Raw genomic sequence first — 25,109 nt, 5'->3', positions numbered from 1 at the left:
CTGCATGTTTTTTTGCTTACATTATTGTTACTGGAATTTTAATTGTTCTTTGTGCTCAAATAAACTTCATATTACATAAGGACATAGATAAACAATTGTTGGCATGTCTACAATCCCTCTCTCTCTCTCTCTCTTCCTTATTGTCATTTCCCTTTTCCAGAGCATCTTATTTCATCATTATCCAGAAAGAAGGTGGTACAAAAGAATATTATGTATCTATCCAATTTTCATTATTTCCTTTTTGCTAACATATTACATACAAATTTATGCTTACAAAAGTTTGACTGTTTTAATATTGCTGTTTGTGAGAGTTTTTACAGTTGTAGAATTGTATTTTATTATGCTACAATAGCATACATATTAATAACTTTTTTTTTTTTTGCCCTTTTCATTTGAAAAGTATTTAGACTACTTTCTAAGGTTAAACAAAAATAACTCGCATTAGAGAGTTAAAAGAGGTACTTGTATTACATATTTTTTCTAATGGGGTTGAATAGTTGCAAACCTACTTTTTGCTGTCGATTTAGTTAGAGTTTTTGTTTTACTTAAATGATATAAATAGATTCTTAATTTATTAACTAAAATTTAAAATTCTGATTGAAACATTCAGTGTCAAAATCTGTGCAACTCATACAGAATTACAATTATTAACTGAAAAACAAAATGCTTTCAAGAACTTTCTTTAATATTAATTTTCTGGATAAATAAAGATATTAAATCAACATTTAAATTTTTTTTTATCCCTGCTCTTTAATTTTATTAAAATTACAGAAGTTTAGTGAATAAAATTTTTATATTTTAAAATTGGATGGTTAATTATGTTTTGTTACTGATGTTTTTGCATTTAATACCCTGCATTAAAAATAAGATTTGCTGCAGCATTAAAAAATTAATTAAAAATCCAGATCCTATTATCTTTTGTTTTATGCTTCTCACAATGTAATATATCGAAATGTTAAATTTAGATTTAAATTTTATTCCAAAGCTGTATTGTAATATTCGAAGCTAAAGAATTTTAGCTTCGAATTGGGATCAATAACACATTTTAAACAATAAAATGTAATATAATTCTTAAAACTCTATTATATGTGCCTTCAGTTGTGTGAAAGGAGTGCATTTCAAGCTCTTAAATTAATTTGAAACTTTTTTCAGCTGTAGTTCTGTACATTAATATTTACTATTTTGGGAATCTGAAATATTTTAATAAATATGATATTGATCATTTCTGAAAGTAGTACATTGTTGTTGAATTTTTTAAAAAATAAATGCATACTTTATTGAAAATTGCTGAATGAAAAGAAAAATTTAATCTTCTAAGTGGAGTTGCTAAACTTTAATGTTGAGTGCATAACAGGCATTCGCAAAGCGCAATTTAATTTCAGTTTCCATGCTGGAATACCTAAATGAATACTATTATAGATGCTTACTTTGTTGATTATGTATGTGGAAAAATTGTTAAAAGACTTCCTGTTTTTAAACGGCTGGTTGCAAATGAGGTTGCAGCCGAGATCCTTTGAATACCACCTTCAAGCTTATCATTCAGCCAATCTTCAGTTATTGTAACAAAGTTTTGGTGTCATCTGCTACTAGTGCTATACAAAAACTTGAAATTGTTCAAAACCAAGTTCTGTATTATGTGTTTTGGCGTATTTGCTTGTTTTTGGAGATGTAAGAACCACTCCTATTCTAGGAATGCAGTGTCTAACTCAAAACCCTTCAAAAGAAACATAGTTGAAAAAGATGAAAAAGCGAATCAGATTTTCTTTACGAAAAGCTGATTCACGTGAACAATAATACTTTTTAGAGGGATTACGACACCAACACAGAGAGAAATCTTAGAACTCAAAAATGGTTTATACAATATGCTTATTCTGCAGCCATTAATATGAATGTCCACTTCAATCCTCAACTTCTCTGTAGGCCTGTTTGTCCTTTGGGATTTGGGAAGATCTCGGTGTATCTGAAGCTGAATATGCATATTAATAAGAGTCTTATGAGCAAACAACATGTTCGTGCCATTGTTCTATTTACCATTGAAAACAAATATCCTTGAGACACATGGTTACATGTCTAAACAGATGGATCAATGTTTAATGATGAAGATGGTGCTGTGATCTTTTTTCATGCTATGCACAAATTGGTGCTCATTCCACTCATTACGATGGCGAAATCGAGGCTATTTGTATCGCATTAAAGCAACTGATCCCTCCTCATTCTGCAGAGCGGTTATTTTGTCAGACTCCCTGTCTGCTTTTCAATCTTTTGCAAATAGATAATACCCGTATACTGAAGTGCAGTGAGCTCTCAATGTCAATCTCTGTTTCTTTCCAGTGGGTCCCAGCTCACTGCGAGATTCTTGGGAACGAGGCTACCAACTCATTAGCCAAAAGGAGTGCAAGAGTCCTCCAGAGACCTTTGAAATGTCTCTAATTTCATTCACTCAAACTCCTGATAAAAAGAAGATATCCAACCAGGATAAAGCAGAGAACACTGTGTGATTCTGCGGGTAAGCCATGGGCCTAACTGCTTGGGGATACGCCAGAATTTCCTAGAATTGCTGTGTGGCACTTTTCCGCCTTACTACAGGCCATGACTGTTTGCCCTTGTACTTGTATTGGCTTGTGCTTTGTGACTCTCCCTTATATCCTCTGTGCGGACAACATCAAATATTTGATGCTACTCATCTTGACTTGTGCTTTTAAACTGTGAAGTTCAGAAATATTGGAAGGCTAGAGATCTCATTGTGTCATAGCCAATTTTCTGGCCATTTGTAATAAATAAATAGATGCTTATTATTAATCAAAATTAAGAACAAATTGTTAAAATTAGTAATTTCCTTTATTTAGATGGTGGAATGGAAATGGAGTTCTGGAAATTTGCATTTAGGACTCAATGTCATGTCCAGCTTATAGGAATTAATTAAGGATATCAGATTCATAGAAAAGAAAGTGGATTTATAAGAGCCATGTCTATCAATTTATATCTATATTTGTCCTTTACAGTGATGTATAACAGTTGCGTAATAATTTCTCAGATCCTATATGGCCTTCATGCAGCCACGTGGAACCTAATGACCTCATGGAAGAGTCCCTGCTTTGAGTGAGGATGGTCGCGAGTTGGAAACCCAATTTAGCGAGAAATGCCCCCCCCCACACACACACACCCGAGTATAAATGTTGTACTTGTCAATGATCAGACATTGTTATAGGCCGGATTTTTGGTGAGTAGTATGCCGACTCGGGTGTTGTTCTTACCATCTGACTTTAAATGAAAACTAAGGAATCCATACCAAAATAATCTACATGTAATTTCAAAACAGTTCTTAATCTTATTAAATTAGATTAAATTAGGCAACCACATGAGTTTTTAGAATTACTGCTTTCCAAGCTTTGCATGGAAGACATTTATTTCCCAGAAGATCCACTATTGTATTCCATTTGTTTGTGTACATAGGATAGTCCGTTTAACATGGTGCAGAGAACATTGTTTGGAGACAAGGCAACTATCCTATTCACAGTTGAATTCTGGTTTCGTCTAATTGCTTTATAATATACAAGCAACTGGGGAAAGCCAGGCACTTCCAATGCCCCCCCCCCAAAAAAATACATAAGACTGAAAAAAACGGAAATTTGACGATATAGGTAGGCATAATTTGGACAAATGCAAGGTCCTTCGAGGTTTGGGGGAAAGGCTCTCCGATTTCTGTGAGCTTTACAGTTGAAATCGGGAAAACCTATATTCGTCTTTTTAGGGATGCAATTGCCCCTATTTTATAGAGGGCAATATATGTTACATGATGAACATGTAAAAAGATGAGAATATTCATTAGATGTGCTAGGCCTTAAGTCCTCGTGAGCATATCTGAACTATTCGTAGAAGAACACATCTATTCTTTTCCTCTCACAGAATTAGAAACATTTTTACTGATTCTACAGGAATTCATTACCTGCCTCATTTCAAAAATGAATTCGATTTCTGAGAATTCTCTCTTTCTATTAACACTTTTTTTCTTGTTGTTGTTGCTGCTGTTCTCTACATTCATGGTTTTTCTTCTTTTTTTTTCTATTAATCTAATTGCATGCGTAATTTCATTGAATTGTTTTCAGTAGTTTTATAAATAATCGATCAAAAGTGAAAGCTCTCTTAATTTTGAATGCCATTATTAAATCTTATCTTTTTCAATTAAAAAAAAATTGACAGCATTGTATATAATATACTTGTTTAGTACCGAAAATTGAAACCATTTACTCTACAAAGAGAAATAATAAATAAATTTATTCGTAAGCATTTTAATAGCAAATTCTTGCAAATTATGTTGTTGGTTTTATTTTAGCAATTCATATCGAAAAGCACGAGTTAATTCATGCACATATGTTTAATTTAGTCCTATTAATGCTCTGTTTTGAAGCTATGTAAAGGCTGTTTTGGAATGGAACTCATAATTTTGAACTTTGGTGAAATAACGAGGTGTGAGACGACGTTATATCATACTGACTTCACACCAAATCTGCGTGAGGGCAATTGACCCTCGAGGATAGATTTAATTTTCCAGAATGGATCTTCAATGGAATAGGATTTCGAACTTACCGCTAAGCCATTATGGTTATGTGATGCGTATCAAATGCGTTGCGGCAATTTCGTTTTGGAAAGCTTTGCAGGAGAAAAATGACGTAATTTCCCAATATAATGAAAGGTAACATAGATTGTCAAATGTGAGATAACAGACTGTAAAAATCAGATTCGTTTAATTAGCGATCCGTATTTAAGTTTTTACTTCAAGCAATTTTCATTGCCAGGCAACCATCTTGACCGCTCGGAATATTGGTTTTCTGGCTGTTAAACTATTAACATGGGATGCACTTCATTAAAACTTCCTCTTGTTAGTTGATTAAGATTGAAAAATATGAATTTAGGATTATCAGTCTACTTCAAATTATTGCGATGCTACTTAGTAAATGCATATATTACGAAATAGAAGTGTAGTGTGAATTCTAATTCGGAATTACTATTCAAAAGAGACTATTTTTATTTGTTTATTTTAACATTGGTGAAAGAATGTGATTAAATAATTTAATGAAAGAATAAAATTAGTTTGAACTTCATCATAACAGTAGAAGTCATATTGATTGTGTATTAAATTAAATTTTAAAAATTATTAAAATTAGTGAAAAAATTGAACTGAAATAAAATCGGCGTCATTGAAAAGGTTATTTATTTATTTATTTTGATTTATGAAACTGTAAAAAGTTTTTATGAGATAGTTTCTGTAAATATACCTATAAAAACCCCAAAACTTCTTGAACTTTTTCGTATTTATTTTAATTAACTTTGTAGAGGAACGAGACTCTTTATAACTTCATAATGAGGTAGCTTCACGGCTTTCAGGAACAATTATTTAATTATTTCCTCATTTCACAAGACAAAACAAACGCGAATACGAAAATACACGGCACTCGCTTAGTTAGAATACAGCCTAATAAGCCGGCATCCTGGTCGAGGTGTAGCTAGGCTTCCCCGTGATCTGGGTGTTCCGGGTTCGAATCTTGTTTCGGTCATGGTTGTTCTTTATCCTGTGTTCTATCTGTGAGGTGTGTGAAAGAGCCCCCCCCCCCACCTGTAAAAAGTGTGCAAGCGAATGTGTGTGTCATCTTCATATGAGATAGAAGTTGGACTTCTGCCTTTGGGTGCTCAGGGACCTTTGCCCTCAGAAGCTACTGCACACTTGGCTTAATTCGCTGACAGTTCGTCAGCGGGTTTGTAAAGTGCCATGAGTAATAACAACAACAGTCTAATAATGACCCCCCAAGAAGGATCATGGGAATTATACCTTTGGTGGGTTAATAATGGGAAATATACCTTGATAAGTTAATATCATCTGTTGTATCAAAAGAGAAGGTAGTATAATTATGTAACCTCTACATCTTTTGGAATTTGAAAAGTTGACAACGGCATTCATTTTGTCTTGGAGAGCACGTATGCCAAATTTCAACAGAATCACACAAAAATAATTCAGATTTATATAATAGAATACAAACAAACATTTATCGCCAATGCCGTCCAGCTTGTTCGAATGGATTAGTGGTTGCAAAAATTTTCTAATAATATTTTGTGTAACTTACTCTTAATAATTTCTTCTGTAACGGAATTTTAAAACTTAAATTTTGATAAACTGTTATTCGTAGTTTTTTGGAAGCTTTGCACTGTTCTGGGAATTTTCACACTGTGCATGTTCCTAATTTCCTATCATCTCATCAAAAATTTTAATATTAAATAAAAACGGAAGGGGATAAACTTCAATTAATACAATAACTTATTTACTGAAACTCAGCTTATTTATTAAAAACTAGAGGGGGGGATGCTTCCATCTCTTCTCGCTTTTGCTCACCAACCCCGATATTGCCCTCGAATCATGCATATCCTCAGGTTAGTGGTGTTTCCTAAGGGATTGACTCCTTCCCTCCAGACGACAAAAGAAATGGAAACCAACCCAATTTAAAATACCATAAACAAAAAGCACAATTCCAATTTTAAAAAAAAGAAGGAAATATTTTAGCATTAGTTAAAATTCAGAAGAAATCCCATCATAGTTTTAAATTTTTCGACAGAAATAAAAAATTAAAACATAAAATTAAAAAAAAAAATTAAACAAATTAAATAAAAACTTCCTTAAAATAATTAAGTCTTTCTTTGCATTTTTTCTCATCTCATATCGCTAGACGCCTGATTACTATTTTTAAAAAACCAATGCAGGGTTAATATATGTATTGTTTAGGTGTTCAGGCAATTGATGGCCGAGAAATAAAACATTTTCAAAAAGATAAACAAACCGGAAAGCTATTCATTAGTTTTGCCATAAACGGAGTGTCTAAAAATAGAACTAACAAATAATGTTGTTTAAAACTCATTTACTGCTAATTTGGTGTTAATTAAAGCTTTACTTTTTTTTCTCTTTTTTTTCTTTTTTTTTTTTTGTTACCATTTCACCGTCAAGTGCGATATAAATACTTACTCTGACGTAATGATAATTTTCATTAGATGTTTCAAACAATGCTGGCAAAGCCTACCCCATATGTCATGGGTCAGATTACTCGCTGTTTAACAGTCACAAAGCAAACAAAACACAATGTTTACATAAAAAAAATTATAATAGATAAATATAAGGATAAAAGTGCAGAATCGTTCAGCATTGAAATTTTGTATGCATAACAAAGTATGTTTTTTGACTTGCATTAAATGTCAAAGCATTATTCAATAATTTTGAGTGTACTACAGCAGAAAGGAATTTTCAGTACTTAACATCGATAATGTGTTTTTATACATTATTATACAAAAAATTTTTCATTTTACTTACTTGTTAAATTGAACTTTATTTATAAATATAACTAAATTTTATTAAAAACATACTTTTAATAAAAACCTACTCAACATGGAAAACAATGGAAGAATATTCTTCTATGAGCTATCTCGTAGCAGCAATGAAAAATGTTCTGAGTTTCATGTCAACAATAAAGTGTAATGTTATAAAATAAATTTTAAAATATTTTTAAAATTTATCAAAAATAGATTTAAAAATTTTATGGCAACAAAATTAGTATCAATGAAAAGATAATTTTTTAAAATTTTAAAACTGTATAAAATTTATTATTATGCTATAATATTTTTGGTAATTATGATGGAAAATGAAATTTTGTTTTATTGTTAACTAGCCGCCTTTGGCGACCAGCCGGTTCGCCAATCTTAATGTTCGTTAAAATTTTAATAATTAAATATTTTATGCAATTCCAACTTTAATAGATTATTCAGCAAAATATTTTAAAACTTCAAATTTTGATAGTCATATAATTCACTCATAATATTATAAAGGCCTTCAGTCATAACGTGATATGTATCTCTCTAATTTTCTGTTACCCCTCGTAAAATTTATGCTTTAAATTAAAGTGTAAATGATTAATCTGCAATTAATATAATAATATTTTTTACTGAAACAAAGCATTTTTTTTAATAATATGATTACTGATAATAGAGTCACTGAGCGTTTAAACTTTATGGGCACTAAAGAATATCTTTCTTAATTTATGTAATATATCGAGAATTTGTCAACAAAATTTTCTCAGATTCATCATGAACAGATCGATTAATGAACAATGTTTCATTTTAAATGCATTAAACACTAAGAAATTAAAATGAATCGTTTAAAATAATCGGTCTAAAACAGGTTTAAAAAAACTACTTAAAAAACGATGTACTTAAAACTATAAGCATATACAAAAAAATATCTAACTAACATAAATACAATTTAATTACAAAAGTACACAACTAACCTAAAAATAATTTAAATCATTGAAAACAGGTTAAAAAAAACTACTTAAAAAACGATGTACTTAAAACTATAAGCATATACAAAAAATATATAACTAACATAAATACAATTTACTTACAAAAGCATGCAACTAACCTAAAAATAATTTAAATCATCCGTTGAAAGTGGTTGTCATGACAACAATCAGAACAATGCGCATGCGTGAATTTTCTTCGCCAGTTAGGTAACGCAAATGCGTGAATTTTTCTACGCCAGTTGGGGTAACGCTAGGCAGATTATACATTTTTAATTTCCTTTATTCTGAGTTATTTTAATTCAAAAGTACTTCAGAATGAATCTGAAACATGGATTAATTAACAATGTTTGGTTTTAAATGCATAAAACATTAAGAAAATAAACAGAATCGTTTAAAACAATCCGCCGAAAAGTATTAACCCTAGTCTCATTACTGTTGGGAGAAAAAAGAAACTGAAGCCTTACTCATTTGGCGGTGGGGGAAATGGAAGATTTTTTTTGGCGGAAAGGTTGGCGCTGGGGAAAATGGAAGATTTTTTTGGCGGGAAAGTTAATTTTTAATTAATAATTAAAATTCTAATTAAAATTTCAAAAAAAGGGACCCCAGGTGCACATTCCCGACCTCTAAGGTATACATGTACCAAATTTGAAAGCTGTATGTCAAATGACCTGGCTTGTAGAGCGCCAACACACACACACACACACATTGAGCTTTATTATAAGTATAGATTAGTTCAAATTAAAATTTTTAAAAGATTCTGCATGTTTCTACACTCTCCAAAGTATATTTGCCAAAGTGTCAAATTTAATATATCTAAACCTATTGGTCTTTTCTGTAGGTTACCAACATACCTTCATTATTAGAAAAGATTTATTAAGCGATTTATAATGTATTTACAGAGTAATTATTTTGCTCATTTCTCTTTTAGATAATACGCTTACTTTTCTTCAGAAATTTATGTGCAATTTTCTGATATGACAATTCCGAAAATTGCATGCTTAATTGATAAACTTTTAAAAGTGCATTTCTAGGAGCTAAACGATCTTCCATGTATTGCAGGGATGAACTTTATTTATAACACTGAAGTAGATGTGTGCAATATCTATAAATGTAATACAAAGAGAAACTATAATTTTAACCTTTTACCGTGATAGATAAAGTTCAATATTTAACGTAATTTCGATACCCTTTTATAGAAATTAATTTTTTTTTTGTGTGTATGTTTTTTTCAATTTTTCGTCTTATTGCTTAAGCTCTGAAATTCTGTATCGTGGTATATTCTCTGTGACAGTACATTTTTTGATATTTTCTGGATTTAAATTGTCGTTTTTTCCTGCAATTTTAATTAACTTTTGGTACTTAATGAGATATATGATTTGGTTGGGAATTTAATGAAATATAGGGGATAAAATTTCATAATAATTTATGAATTATACTTAAAGATTAAAAAGTAAAAGATAAATATTTCAAAACGCCCTGTTTAATCAGTATATTAAAAATAACAAATATGTATTATTTTATCGAACATACAAAGTTATTATACAAATAACATTAGGTTATAAAAATAGTACAGGAAGAAAGCTAAGCCACAATGAAAATCATGAATAAGAAAATATTTAAACAAACATTAAATTTTAAAACATATTTTGAATACATTTAAAATTTTTCTTTACTTTGAATAATTATGTCAAATCCTAGGTTGTACTTCAGTAGTATAGCGAGAGTAAGTGGTGCCCCGAACATAATTTCTTATCTTCATCAACAGATAAAAAAATCTAAATTATGCTCGGACAAAGTATCATTTTTATATAACAACAGCAACATATTTGGTTCAAAAAGGAGCATAAGAGAACTGAACTGCTGTCTCTATAGTGACTCCATGCATGGAGAGAGGGACTCTCCCCCCCCCCCCAAACACACACACACATCTCATCCTTGCTTCTAGTTGATATGGCACAGTTGTGCGATTTTCGTTTTAACTTCTAAATGTTTCATATTAAAAAAATAATTTTAAAAAACCTTTTTACTACTCCATTATTGTTAAAATGATTGTATTAAAAATTCATTTTGTTAATAATTAGCATTTCCTTCCTTCAAAATTTTTTTAAAAAAAATTGAGGGGGGACTTTTACATTTATAAATACCAAAAAATGCATAAAACTTTTCGAATAAAAAAAAGGAACATTTTGGTGTTTAGTTGTCTTCCTTTTCCTGGTTTACTTCTTTTCTACCCCCCCCCCTACACACACACACCTCGCGCTTCTTTCCTTGACCCTGAACTGTGTGTCTAATGGAAAACAGGAATTGACTTCATTGTCATTGTACAAGAAGGTAACAAAAAATAAGAAGTAAAAACTTATGCGATTCTCACAGACATCTCTGAAACCAGTCAATTTTCGCCGAGATTAGAGTTTTAGAAGTTAGCCTTTGACCCACGCATTCAGTATTCTTATCTCTACAAAGGCACGGTTATAGTTAATGACAATCCTTCTTGTCTCATTCGTTTGCCTAATGAAACGCACCGAAGACAGCAGCACAAAAGGGGATTTTAAGAAAAGGGGAAAGAAAATTGTTCAACAGAGAATGCACGGTAAGATAAGGCCAAGCCATCTAGATTCGCAGCGGGAGCTGTTTGAAAAATTACCTCTTTTTCCTTCCATTCGATAGGAAAAGGCAGTTTCTCTTCCTTGACATGGTACCAAACGATTTTAACAAGTTGCCATCCATTCTTCCTGCTATCTTCACTGATGCCCTTTATTCTTTTGGATCAGCCACGATTCTGACCGACACGAAAACTTCACTTCTTACTTTATTTTGTTATTCGCTCTGCAAATTTATTATTTTTTATTATTACTGCAAATTTTTTCCCCCTTTTAAAGGAAGCATATCCATAAAGTTTTTCTTTTGTAATTTTGAATGAAGACACAATATAAAAGAAGAAAATCCTTTCACTATAAAAAAAAATTTGGAAAAAGGAATGAAGGCAATTGTATATTCTTTAAAAAAAATTTGAAGTATCACAAATTGGTTATCTTTATTTCACAGATAATTTTTGACGTATTTTGAATTGCTTTCATTAAACGATGCTGTGCGATGCATCATAAAATTTAACCCGTTCAGCACCGGGTCTTTTTGACCGCATCCTTTTTCTTTTGTTTAGAAATTGTTGGAATTTATAAAAGTTTATACTTACTATTTGCTATACCTTCAAGGGGGTGCTAGAAGAAAAAGATTTGAACAGCATAAATCAATGAAGAAATGTATCTCATTCTTTACAAGAGGGTTGGAGTCAAATTGACTCTTGCGTGTGTCGTTTCTTAATCCTTTAATGTTATGAGTACGTCAGTTAGCAACACAGATTCAGAGATCTTCTCGCAGGTTTGGGGACAAAATAACCCCGCGCGTGTGCTAATGTTCAAAACGTGGGTGCATGTGCTGAAGGGTTAATATACTTTGTTGATTTCGATCCTGATTTGAAACTTAATTATGATTAACTGAAACATTACAAATCCTGATCTGATATGGCAATACTTGATAATTCATTCATAAATTATTTTATGTTAGATCCGTTTAAACTGAGTAATACTAAGTCTATCCAGTTTTTCCGAGCTAGAATGTTCAAACTCTTAAGAAATATCATTCTCGGTAAACATAAAATATATATCATATAATTTGACTTATATTGCTGGCTTATTTCTCCTTATAGCCTTATATAATTCTGAAATTTTTTCAACAAATCAAAAGTACTCATTAAATATACCAAAAACTCTTCACTCATTTTTATGAAATGGCATTTTCTTATTTGCCATATAAAAGATACACCCATATTTTTTAAAATATCTATTTAAGATCGTGTATATGGGTTGGCATCTGGGCCGGACTAAGCAATGTAAGAGTCCTTAAACATTGCAAGTTTCCGTAAGAGAAGGTTTTCCTCTCTCTGATTTCAATAACCAGATATTTTTATTGTTCCCAATTTAATCTTTGTGTAAGCGCACTGCAGAAGCAAAATATTTAACGATGGATTGTTTTTAAGACAACTGTTTCGGTTATTTTGGTGTGAAAAAAAATTAAAATGATTTTAAGCAAAATATTAAAAAAAATTACAAATCTTTTTTAATATAATTTATAATTGCCAATTAAAATTTTGAAAGAGTTATTGACTTCTGAGCCAGTCATTCAACTACAAAGCAAATTAGATAATACTTACATCAGAGGGAGTTTAAAAGAATGAATAAATCCCAGGAATAATGCTCCAAAATTTAAACGATACATGATGTTAATCCCAAAACCGGTTTTTAGAAACGAAATAAAAGCACAAAAGTAATTTATCCTGAAAATACCATAAAGAAGAAGAAAAATCGAGATTTTATAGTATCGATATGGTCATTACGAAAACAAGGGATTATTACTCCTATTCATATAAACATAAAATAGATTTTAAAATCAATTATCAATATATGAATTGCTACAATTGGCACCCTATTGTTAATTTAGTTATTTTAATATCCTACTTTAAACCATCACTGTGGATATTTTGGGATGGTTCTCTTAATTTTGAACCACGATCAGATAACGAGGACGATATTTGAGCTGCATCTCCTTCTGGATAATCACTCCATTTGTTCTGGCATTACAAATTCTACAGAAAATGCGAAGAACCGCTTATAATCGAAGTAGCATGGAACTTGAAAGTTGGATATCGAATACGAGTTGGATTGAGAGGGAATTAGTCGCAATAGAAATCTTACTTTTACCGCGAGATGGGGTATGGCTGGCAGGTCTTTTTGAAGTTGAATTTTTGGAATAGAGCTAATATAAATGTATTCTGTCACATTAAGAGAAACAGTAAGGCACTTAATAACTTGTAATAAGATTATTTCTATTCATCCGATTGTCAGACATTTTGATCAATAAGTAAATGAAATTTTCTTGAAACGCCAATAAACAATATTTTTTCCTTTATTTCCGATTATTTTATTTTATTTATTTATTTGTTTATTTTTTATTAAAAGTTAAGCATTTAAATTTAGTGATCAGAAAAAGAAAGAAATTTCGAGAGTTTGATGCACACAATAGCAAATTAAAATCTCTCTCTCTCTCTCTCTTTTTTTTATTAAATAGCTTGATTATAATTTTTTTTCAGATTTTATGAAACTTGATTACAATTCTTCATATAAAGTATAATTTTTTTATTTACGTTTCATGATCGTACCGTTAAAAAGAATTCTTCCTTTTCCTTCTTCAAATTATGGGGACACAAAGAAGTGAGGGATTTAGCTGCTGGACAAAGGATCAGATGATAAAAAGTTGAACTATAATCAAAGAAAGACACAAGAAAAAAAATGCTGTATTAAATCCTTAAAAAGAATTCTTCCTTGAATGGACTTTTATTATTCCACCAAGTAACACTTATAAATTTAATGCAATTTGAAAACTTTCTAGTTGATATTTTTGAAACTTTTAAATGGCAAGCGTCTTTCTAATCCAAATATTAATAATCAAATAAGGATTCGAAAATATATCATAGGAAACTTACAGAAATATAAAATAAGAAACAATCAATCCAAAAATAATCAATATAAAAAATTACATATATAATATTTCCTAAATCTATATAATAAAATATACATTGTATTTAGAGAGCGCTAATGCTGCTACAACTAAAACACAAAAGAACTTAACCAGATTAGAAGAATTGTCGGAAATAAATATTAGGTTTACAGCCAAAGAATCAAAAAGAAAGATATATGAATCCGGGCCTGAAGAAAGTCTTCAGGCCGGATTCATTATAACTTTCTTTTTGATTCTTTGACTGTAAACTTAATATTTATTTCTGATAATTCTTCTAGAAAGATAAAATGCAATTCAGGAAGAAAACTTTCAACATTTCCAGTAATTAATCTATAACCAGAGTTGGGCACTAGATCATTTTAAATCCTTTTTTTATACTAAATTAATTAATTACACGCCGGCATATTAGGAGAAAAATTCTAATAATCGAAAACCCAGTTTTTCCCAACAATCTTTTATCCTAATGAATTCAGACTACCGAAACATGAGAGCATAATGTCGATCGAAATCTCTTTTCGAAGTACATTTTTTGTTGGCTACCTTTTTGAACTCTGCATGATGATTCATGCAAGGGCAGGTATTCTGAAAGCAGAGGGGGGGGGGGGGGACGTCTGAGACTTCAAGACGCGTTTGCACTTGTCCGAGTTTTCTGTGTTGTTATCCACCTTCCCTTTGTTACGCTCGTCTTCCCCTCAGCTGCAGAATGTCCCCCCGTAAGCACTATTTTGCACCACAATTTAGTGAATGGGAGGATTTACTATATAGTTATTCCATGCTTCAGTGAAGGTACTCAAAGGTAATGGTGGTGGGAAGGGGACTGAAAAGGCCCTAGTAACAGAAGAAAAAGAGTTCTTCGGGGCAGTGACAGAATATTTCTAGGGCCTCTGAGTAAAAATTTGTAAGAAAAGATGAAAGTATTCATATATGCTTATGAAAAATAAAGCTACAATTTCTGAAATATGGCTTTTAGAAGTTTATATAGATGTGTTTTTTTTAATTAAATAGAGTGTACGATGGAATTTTTAATCTAATTAATCCTAATTTTTATCTTAATTTAGTCCATATTAACTTCATTCTAAAATGTTCTCATATTTCCTGATCCATTTCCTACTTTTTATTTACTTAAATCACATGCTCTATAAAATTGCTGGTCGCAGCACTTTCTGAAGCTCTGAGTGAAGGGATAAAAATCATTAATTCATACAACATTTTTTTAAAGGTACCTAAGATTCCCTTGCTTAAATCGACACATGTCAACGAAATCCTTATCAGAATCTCATAGTATAAAATATTTCGGTTTCTTTCGCTCTTGTGTCGCAATATAGACTGACATATTTCTTGTAGTTTGTGTGTATGTGTGTGTGTGTATATATATAATCTTAAATCCAGATAAATATAGAGATGGGTGTGAAAAAAAAATGCTATATCTCTGATCAAAAATGACAAATTTTAGCCCCCTGGTCTAGAATAATTTAGTGCTCTAGCAGAATTGTAATTAGGATTTTTAGGAGCAGCGAAAATACCTATCTAATAATAAATAACTGAGATGCAAGAAGAAAAGTCATCAATTCTTTGATTATGATCTTTGAATTTTGCAAATCGGATTCTTCCTAACAATGGTTTTTGCTAACAAGTTTTTACAAACTCTCTTCATATTACGATATATTTCAACAGCTACATTCAAAAAAGGTTTCTGCCTATTTTGTTTAATAAACATATAATATATAAATATAGCAACATTCCTAGTATTTACATTTATTCAAAAAAACATTGCAAAAGATTTTGCATTTGCTTAGCATTTTTAAAACTATTTTTCAATTAATATGAAAAAATGTGTTCAGTTTAAAGCATAAGAATACTATTATTCAAGAAAATAAATTTTATATAATATAAAATGTTGATTAATTTAACAATGTAATTTGTAATCATTTATTTCCAGGATATAAATATGCAAAATATAAAATAACAACATTTATTTGAGACTGATTCATTAATAATTTTGTTCGATCAATATTTTCATAAATATCATATTCTACTGATTAATTATCTAATCTAGATTGTCCTAAAATGATCTTAAATAATTATATTTTTTTAATGTCGACATCCCCGTTTCTCCCTAGCTACAAGCTCTCGCTCTATTTTTTTCTTTTAACAAATTTAAAATTATAATTAAATCAGTTTTTACTTTCTTGTGCACGAAATACAGTTGTAATCGTAAAACTAAAAAAAAAAAAATCAAATTTTAGATATTGATGAATTTTCATGCTTCAAACCTCCTTGAACTCGAAAAACAAAGTTTTGAAATTATCTGTGAACAAAATAATTCAAAAACGTTTTCAGCTAGACAGATGAAATTTGGTATATGGTCTTTACACTAAATTTGTAGATTTCTTTCAAATTTTGAATAAAATCGGTTTGGAGGAAGTTTGTTTGTCCTTCTGACTGAATATTATTTAATACGATAACAATAAAACGAAAAGAGTTAGATAAATAAAGTTCCGTACACAGAGATAACATCTAAAGGGTGGATCTATATAAAAGTTGGAACGAAAGGCGTCATATGGATGACCGTCTGTCGATCTGTATTATCACAGGCACGTAAGCATGATAACTGAGAAACGTAATAACCTAAATATATGACATTTGATACGTCATTTTGTAACTAATTTGTCATCAAATTTTGGTTTTGATCTGTAGAAAAAAAGGAATTCACCCCCCCCCCCCTCAAATAGCTATTAGCATTTTGCCAAATTATAATGTTTTTTTACTTAATGTAGATTATTAGCAAAATTCAATCTTTAAAAAGTTAATTTACAAAGAGGAAAAGCATTTCATACTTGTATTTGAATTTTCTGGTTCGATCTTGGTATGGACTATAATTATAAGCTCAATTCACAAGTATTTAATATATATAACATTTGCAGCATAATTAACAAATCTGTAACTCTGAAATATCTTATAGTGTATTGGAATCCACTAAACAACCTATCAATGTGATAATGAATGCTTTTCAGATGATTCATAAAATTTCAAAATCAAATTCAGTGGACATTTTTTTTTTTTTTTTAAATATGCAATCCTTCTTTATTTTTGAAATGAGAAGATAACTAGGATAAATAGTGTTAGATTTTCAGTGACTTACAGAATGTGACTGATACTGGGGTGTGCTGTTATTTTTTTCTCCCCCCTCATAATTATTTCTAAAAAGTGGCTTAAACGCTCTAATGTTTTGCTCCCAAACCACCTGAAGTATCTAGGTCCCTCAATTTCAACACTATTGCCGGTTTTATTGCATTTATTTTTCGCTCCTATCGCTTTCCTTAATTGACTTCTGGTTTTAAAACCAAAAAATAAATTTAAAAATGCTGTTTTTGCGCCAACTTTCAAAAATGGGTAGTGGATTCTATCTAACTATCAACGCACAAGATACGATGGCATATTAGGCAGCAACCTAGGACAACGTGGCTGGAACGAGCCGCAGGCAATTAATTAAAAAAATTCCTGAGCCTAATTCCTAAAGAAACAAATTCATAAAAGATACTCATTCGATAAATTATACAACATTAAGATTACGATAAGTGTTTATATTGAATTATTACAATCATTATTAAATTAATTAAAGTGTAATTAAGAACTAAATTATAACACGTCGGGATGTAAATTATTCATCTAACTGGTTATGCTATATTCCATTGAAATATTTTGTAAAATAATATTTTTTTAATGTTATATTTGTTTGAAGCTTAGTATATCTTTATTATTCGAGTTTTTGTTTGCAAATAATAATAATAATTATTATCATTATGGCTGATTTTTTTAAAGAATTTTATTTCATTTATTTGTTTTTTTTTTCTTCAAAATGATATATTATAAATTATATGTGATTAAAAGATGTATTTTCATAAATTCTCTAAAATAAAAAGTTAAATAAAACTGATCTTTTAACATGAAGGTTAGATTAAAAATGTGTTGATATGTGAAATAATTTGATTAATCATTAAAACAAAAGTATCATAATGTGCACTGCCTGAGCCATAAATTACTTCAATATATCACTTCCATGATATGCATACCCATCATCAAACCCCTCGTTCTTTCACGTCATTATACCATTGTACGGAGGTGAACTATTCATTTTTCATAATCCTATATATTCTTTTTCTATCGAATGAATAATTTCTTTGTTTAATTCTGTAATTACTTTCTGTTAGATCCTTTTGTGGAAATTAAAATCATTATGTCTGTTATAACTATGTCTCTAAAGTCTTATGTCTGTTATAACTATACAGCTTTGATATTAAAATTAAAATAAAATTTCCTCATAATCGTAACTAAGTTACATGGCAAAAGTTTATTTCATAAATATTAGAATCTGTCAGATGATAACCTACCGTTTTGTTAATATTGTGCAACTCGAACACTTTTATCGTAGGAACTCAATCACGAGGTAGGACGTGAAGCCATAAAGGAAAACGAGGATACCATCTCTTTCTGTACTACTATTAGCCATAAACCAGTTTCATCGGTCATGCCTGGCTCCCCTTTTATTCCTGCTCCATTTCAACTCTCACAGCCCAGGTGGGACTGGGCTATGAGTCATTCGGAACCTTTAAAAAAAAAAAAAAAAAGATTACCTGCCGGCCCTCGGTTTTCGTTTTTGTTCGGTTGAGGGAAAAAGTGATGCTATCGACCAGCCACGGTTCGTACCAATGGGCGCTTACGGCAATCTTTTGTTATTATGTATTTGGAAGCCACAATAGCCATTCAATTTGTGAGGAAAAAGGTTTTTGAAAAGGTGGACTTTACTCAGGTGGCCAGCACAAGTGCTAAACTGGTGGTATGAATCAAAATAACGCAATTTGTTCGATTTCGGACAACTTTTTCATTTTGAGTGAGGTTTCGAATTTATACGTTTTCTTCTTCTTCTTCTTTTTTTTTTTTTTTCCTTTTTTCTTTTTTTTTCTTTTGGGCATGAGTATGTGAGGATTTTTTTTTTTTCTAAAATTATAAGAATTATAGAATTAAAAGCAAGAAATTACGTATGGATAAGTAAAAATCGATTACTTATTTTCTGATTTTAAGATGAGATTCGACTTCAATTCCGACTGCTGATCAGAAAAATTCGTTTCATTTTAGTCTCATAAACTAGGGACCATTCTACGTATTACAGTAATGTATAATATGTAGATCAAAAATTAACTCTTGAAAATGTAATTAACATAAATCCTTATGACAGAAATATGCTTTTTTTTTTTTTTTTCAATTTTTATCAATATTTGTTTTATATATTTATGAAGAGTATTTACGCGTTTTTAGAACGATTTAAGGGCCATTTAATTAATGTCTAAAATGTAAGGATTTTTGTTTCAAAAAACTGATTTTTCAATTTTAGTTTCATAAAATGGCGACCATTCTACATATTGCAGTAATGTATAATATGTAGATCAAAAATTAACTCTTGAAAATGTAATTAACATAAATCCTTATGACAGAAATATGCTTTTTTTTTTTTCAATTTTTATCAATATTTGTTTTATATATTTATGAAGAGTATTTACGCGTTTTTAGAACGATTTAAGGGCCATTTAATTAATGTCTAAAATGTAAGGATTTTTGTTTCAAAAAACTGATTTTTCAATTTTAGTTTCATAAAATGGCGACCATTCTACATATTGCAGTAATGTATAATATGTAGATCAAAAATTAACTCTTGAAAATGTAATTAACAGATGCCCATAGGACAGAAATAGGCCTTTTGTTTATTCAATTTTTATCAATACTTGTTTGTTTTGATTTTAGAAAGAGTATTTACGTATTTTTAGATCGATTTAAAAGCCATTTAATTAATATTTAAAATGTAAGGACTTTTTAATGCTAGATCTGATAGCTTTTTTTTTTCTGGACTATAAATCTGCATCGTGATTTCAATGATAGAAAGGCTTTTCGTTAAATTTTCAGGGGTATTGGCTGTCATTTCTCTTCCACTACTTTCGAGACTACAGATCATAGCCATAGTAGTCTTTACGTGAAACGTCAGGAGATTTCGCACGAATATATTCAAAAAGCATATATGCAATACGTGTATCAGTCATCATTTTTTTATTGGTACAGTACATCCTTTTTTATGCAGTACTTGTATAAGTCATCATTTTTTATTGATACAGTACATCGTCTTTTTATGCAATACCTGTATCAGTCATCATTTTTTTATTGGTACATCAATCAATGCATCATTTTTTTAAGCAGTACCTGTATTAGTCATCATTTTTTTTCAAAATATGATTTGTAGTTTTGCATTTTTTTGATGAAATTTCACTCTTTGAAAACCATCGAGTTAAAAAAAAATGGAATTCCTTCTGTCAATATTGGACGTAAGACTTTCTCTTGTTGGTGTATTGAGTTGATTAAAAAAAAATGTTTTAAAACTCTTCCAATTCTTAAACTCTTATTGTACGAGATCTTACGACACCCATAAATCTCTTAAAACTTTCTTTTCATTGGCGAAAAAACATTGTGTACTTTTTCTCTCCATTTAAGATAGTAATTAAAACTCTTTTTTTTTTTTGTTCCAGTCATTTAGGTAAAGTCATGCCTCATGAAGGGTCGCAATGCATTTCCATTTATCATCTGTTAAATAGCGGATTCCACACACTGTTGTACATTGTACCTCAAGCCTCAACAAAAGCTGATAAACATGATGTTTCTTAGCTTTTTTGAGTCGTAAATTGTGGTTCATTATTTTATTTATTGTTGCCACAGATGTAATGAAAGCCTTTGTAATTGATTTTTGCATTGGTGGATTTTCACAAGTTACCAGCAATTTCACTTTAGAGATATTTCAACGGTATCTTTTTCGAGTATGGGATCGTCTTTAGATGCAAAAGTAATGACTAGCTTTTGTTTTCTTTTCTTTTTTTTTTTTTTTCTTTTTTTTTTTCCTTCCGATTAATGATGTTGCTTAGTTTTCAATTATAAATTTTAATACCATACATTCCACAACATTTCAGAATTATGGAACTGAAATATTCTTCTTCGGAAAAACGCAAAAAGATATCCTTTAATCAACAGCCTCACATGTGGCATTTTGGAAGACGAAAAAAAATATTCAAGTAACAGATATTTTGGTATTCTGATTCCATAAAAGCGTATTTAATTCCATTGGTCAAGAACCTATAAATATTTCTGTTTTCCCATAATTGCTATGGCATTTGGTTGCTATGGCAAAGCTATGGCATTTGTTCGTATTTAGAATTGATACACCTTATCAACTATAGAATCCCCCCCCCCTTTTTTTTTGATAGAATGTGAACTACACTGTATCTTAAGAGAAGAATCGTTGTTTTAATAATAAATACATTTTCATATAGACAGCTCATTTTAATAGCAAATATTTAAGTACAAAAGTAGCTAACTTTTAGCAAATATTAAGGCAGCGAGTAGTCAGATGTTGGAAGATTAAGCTATTGTCCTAGCTATAATTAGTTCCATTAAAAATTCGTAATTTTTTCGTAATTATGTTAAGAATATATTCAAATTTATCTTATCGGCAAATTTAGACTTCTTTTGTAGTCTATGCGGATTCTACTACTTCAAAATTTTAAATGATATTTCAAATTTACCTTCTGAAAAGAGATGTTAAAGATTTGTGACAGTAATAGAACTGTCAACTCCGCGATCTATCTCGGGAGGGACATACATTTAAATCACTTTGGTGACGGCTTCATCCTTCAATTACGTTTGATTTTCTTTTTCTCCGTTTTAAATTACCGTCAATTATAACTGAGCAATTATAAGCTATATTATAATGGTAAATTGTTTGGAATAATTGGAACGTAATTTCTATTTTACTTGAGGCAAGAAGATTAATTTAATATTACTTAAAATTCATATTCAAATTTTCAGATACTTTAACAAGTATAGGCTTGAGTTTTAATCTTATTTTATCTAAGTTTTGAATTTGATCCTAGCATTTGAAAGCTTCAAGAGGAATAATATGATAATGAAGTTCTGGAGAGATTTTTAAAATGTTTCCCAATTCGAACCATTAGAATAGATCACTATTTATTAAGACGAAAGGGATTTCAATGTTAACAGGGCAGTGTCAAGCCTGATGGACACCATCGTGCAAATGTCTATTGAGTACTTTTATAAAGTGGCGATATTAGGAGGAAATAGTTTATGTCTAATACTAGAAACGGAGTTTTATTATTTAAATATAATATAAAAAATAAAAAAATCGATTTACCTTTAATTTTTATATTGTTTAAGATTTTGTTCATTTTTAAAACCTATACTCAAACATTTATTTAAGAATTATACATATATTTTTATTATACAAAATAACACAACAAACGAGGGAAATTTTAACATATCTAACATACCTATACCAAATATGCAGCGTAATATACAGCATCTTATAGACAGAAACAAATCTATTTATGTATGTAATATATTAAAAATTAAAAAAATATATTTCTAAAGCGAGATATGCTATGTATAACTATAGATAAGCGAATAATATTTTATTTTTATTTTATTACTATTAAATTGAATTAACACATTAAATCTATCTTTACATAAACTACGTTTGATCACGTTAACAAAGCATAAGTATATATAACAAATTTTTTTTAAAAAATTGAAACAGTTTTAAACAAAATAATTTAAACATTTGATAAGAGTCAAATTATCGAAATTTATTTTTAGTAAATTTTATCTAAATTTTGTAAAAATTTAGATAAAAAATAATTTTTAGATAATTTTTTGAGATTTTTTGGTGAAGTATTTTATCTAATAATTGCAAGATTTGCCAGTTTCCTTTGACCCACAGTAGGTCTCATTTAATTTTTAATTATTTTCTATTTTGAAAATAATCTCTCTGCTCCGACTACCGAAGCGAGAAATGTTAACAAAATGCGTAAAGAGCATAAATGTTAAAAAAAGAATGAGTTAAATTACTGGCAATGATATAGCTTTACATTTTTACCGACAATGCTATATTTTATTCAAAATGTTGCTGAAACTTCATACCATTTATGTCGCTTTGATTTTTTGTCGATTAATGTTTCTTTTTTGTTTTGATATAAACTGAGCTGATCGTGTTCAGAGTATTTATTGAAGTCAGAAATATACCTCAAAAATATAAAACCTTCCGAATGAAAAGATAGGAGATCTCTCTTTTCACTTAAAGTTGATATCGCAACATCTAATAGTCATAAAAAAATTTACTTTAAAGTTGACTTCGTTCTCTACTTTTGCTTTCGTTAAATTCCCCTCCCCCTCTGAGATGTTAAGGTTTTTTTTGGCTTTTAAAATTTGTATTAGAATCTAAAGAAAATGCTAGTTCTTTACTATCGGTGAACATATCATTGTAAACTTTCTCTCATCTATATTCTTTCAGAAAACAAGTTAATTTATTTAAATTTTCAGAAGCTTGATAGAATTTTAGCCTGAAGGATATTACCTACAACATTTTTTAATATATTTGTACCATAAAACTACCATAGATGTAAAATTAAATTTTAAAATTATTTAAAAATTATTAAATTATTATTAAAAAGATGTTTTGCAATTTTTTTTTGGAGGGAGGGGTATCAAATTTTTTTCGGTTCTTCCATAGAGGGCATGTATCTGATAGAGAGTAAATCATCTCATATCTGATAAAGGTTCCAATGCTAAATTTGAAAAAACAAATATTTCTTGGGGATCATGAATCTGATAGAGAGCAGACCACCACGTATTTCATTAAGGTTCCAATGTTGAATTTGAAAGAGCAAATATTTTGTTGTGAGAATGTATCTGATAGACATCAGATAGCCTCGTATCTCATTAAGTTTCCAATGTTAAATTTGATAAAGCAAATATTACATCTATTACGATCAACAATCAGAAGTTAAATGCGAAATAAGCAATTTGTTGAACGTGTCTCCCTCATATATGTATCAACATTTTCTATTTTCATGTCTTAGAGAAAATTTCATGTCTTGATTAGAAACGTCAGATCAAAACAAAAATATTCCTGCTCAGACATGCAGCGAGACGGGTTACTTATTTTAATGAGTATTAGAAATGCATCATCACAATAAATATAATAAAAAGTTTTTTTTTTTTTTAATGGAAGATATTTTTTTCCCACTTGAAGCTTTTTAAAAAGCTAAAGTTCCACGTCTTTTTTTTTTTTTTTTTTTTTTTTTTTTGATTCGGTACCGTCGTGCGCCGCGTGACCTTGTGTATATTGATGGCGTAGTGTTGAGTATTAGAGACTGCATTGATTTGTAATTTGTGGCAATATTTTGTGGTAATGGTAGTAATCCCCCCTCTCCGCCCCCTCTTCGTCTGGGATATTTTGCTAAGATCATGAATTAAAGAAAGAAGTGCTATATTTTCTATTTATCAAAAGGCTTCGGAGATTCAGTTATCATTTGAAGAAGCAATCTAAGTTAGCTGGAATGATTACGGATTCTGGAGGTTTTCAGAATATAATCCATGTTTTATGATTCTGTGTTGTACCCAAGCTCCTTAGACCATTCTTTCGTTAAATTGTTTCAAACTTATTACAAATTTCATTTTACACTCAAAACTCATCCCCCCCCCCTCAGATTACTCTGAAGAGTAAAATAATCTATTAGAAGCTACATATTGTTTGATTCACATAGTGTATGATCAATATCGTTAAATCACACATACACACACACTAAAGCTGGACAGAAAATATCAAAGCAATAAACAATATATTGGAAATTAATTATACTTATTTAAGATGCAAGTATTATACTGTTAAATTTTATTTAATGCGCTAAAAATTTTTAAAAAGAGAGTATAAGAATTAGTTTTATGAATTCCATTTTCTTTTACGATAATCTACTTTCTAATAAAGAAAGAAAAATAAATTACGTGACAATCACTTCGAATTTTTCCCAGCCTTTCAAACATTTTCGAACGACTTGCAGGTGTGTCTCCGATACAATTTCTGAAACGATTCCCGTTTAAATCTTCCATCCATCTTTCAACTTTTTACTTTGTGACAGCTCAGAGGCAGGCTTTCTTCCTCTTATCATCATCTGACAGAAAGACCTTCTCGCGTGCCGGGCCCTTGATAACAGGTAAGGGGTGGGCGTAGGCGAAAGCGACATGGAGGGGGGGGCGAATGAGGAGAATTTCGAAAATGTACCGGAGGCAAGGACGTCATTAAAGGATCGA

This window comes from Argiope bruennichi, chromosome 4, assembly GCF_947563725.1.
Source record: "Argiope bruennichi chromosome 4, qqArgBrue1.1, whole genome shotgun sequence".
Lineage (NCBI taxonomy): Eukaryota > Metazoa > Arthropoda > Arachnida > Araneae > Araneidae > Argiope > Argiope bruennichi.
This window is presented reverse-complemented; position numbering follows the sequence as displayed.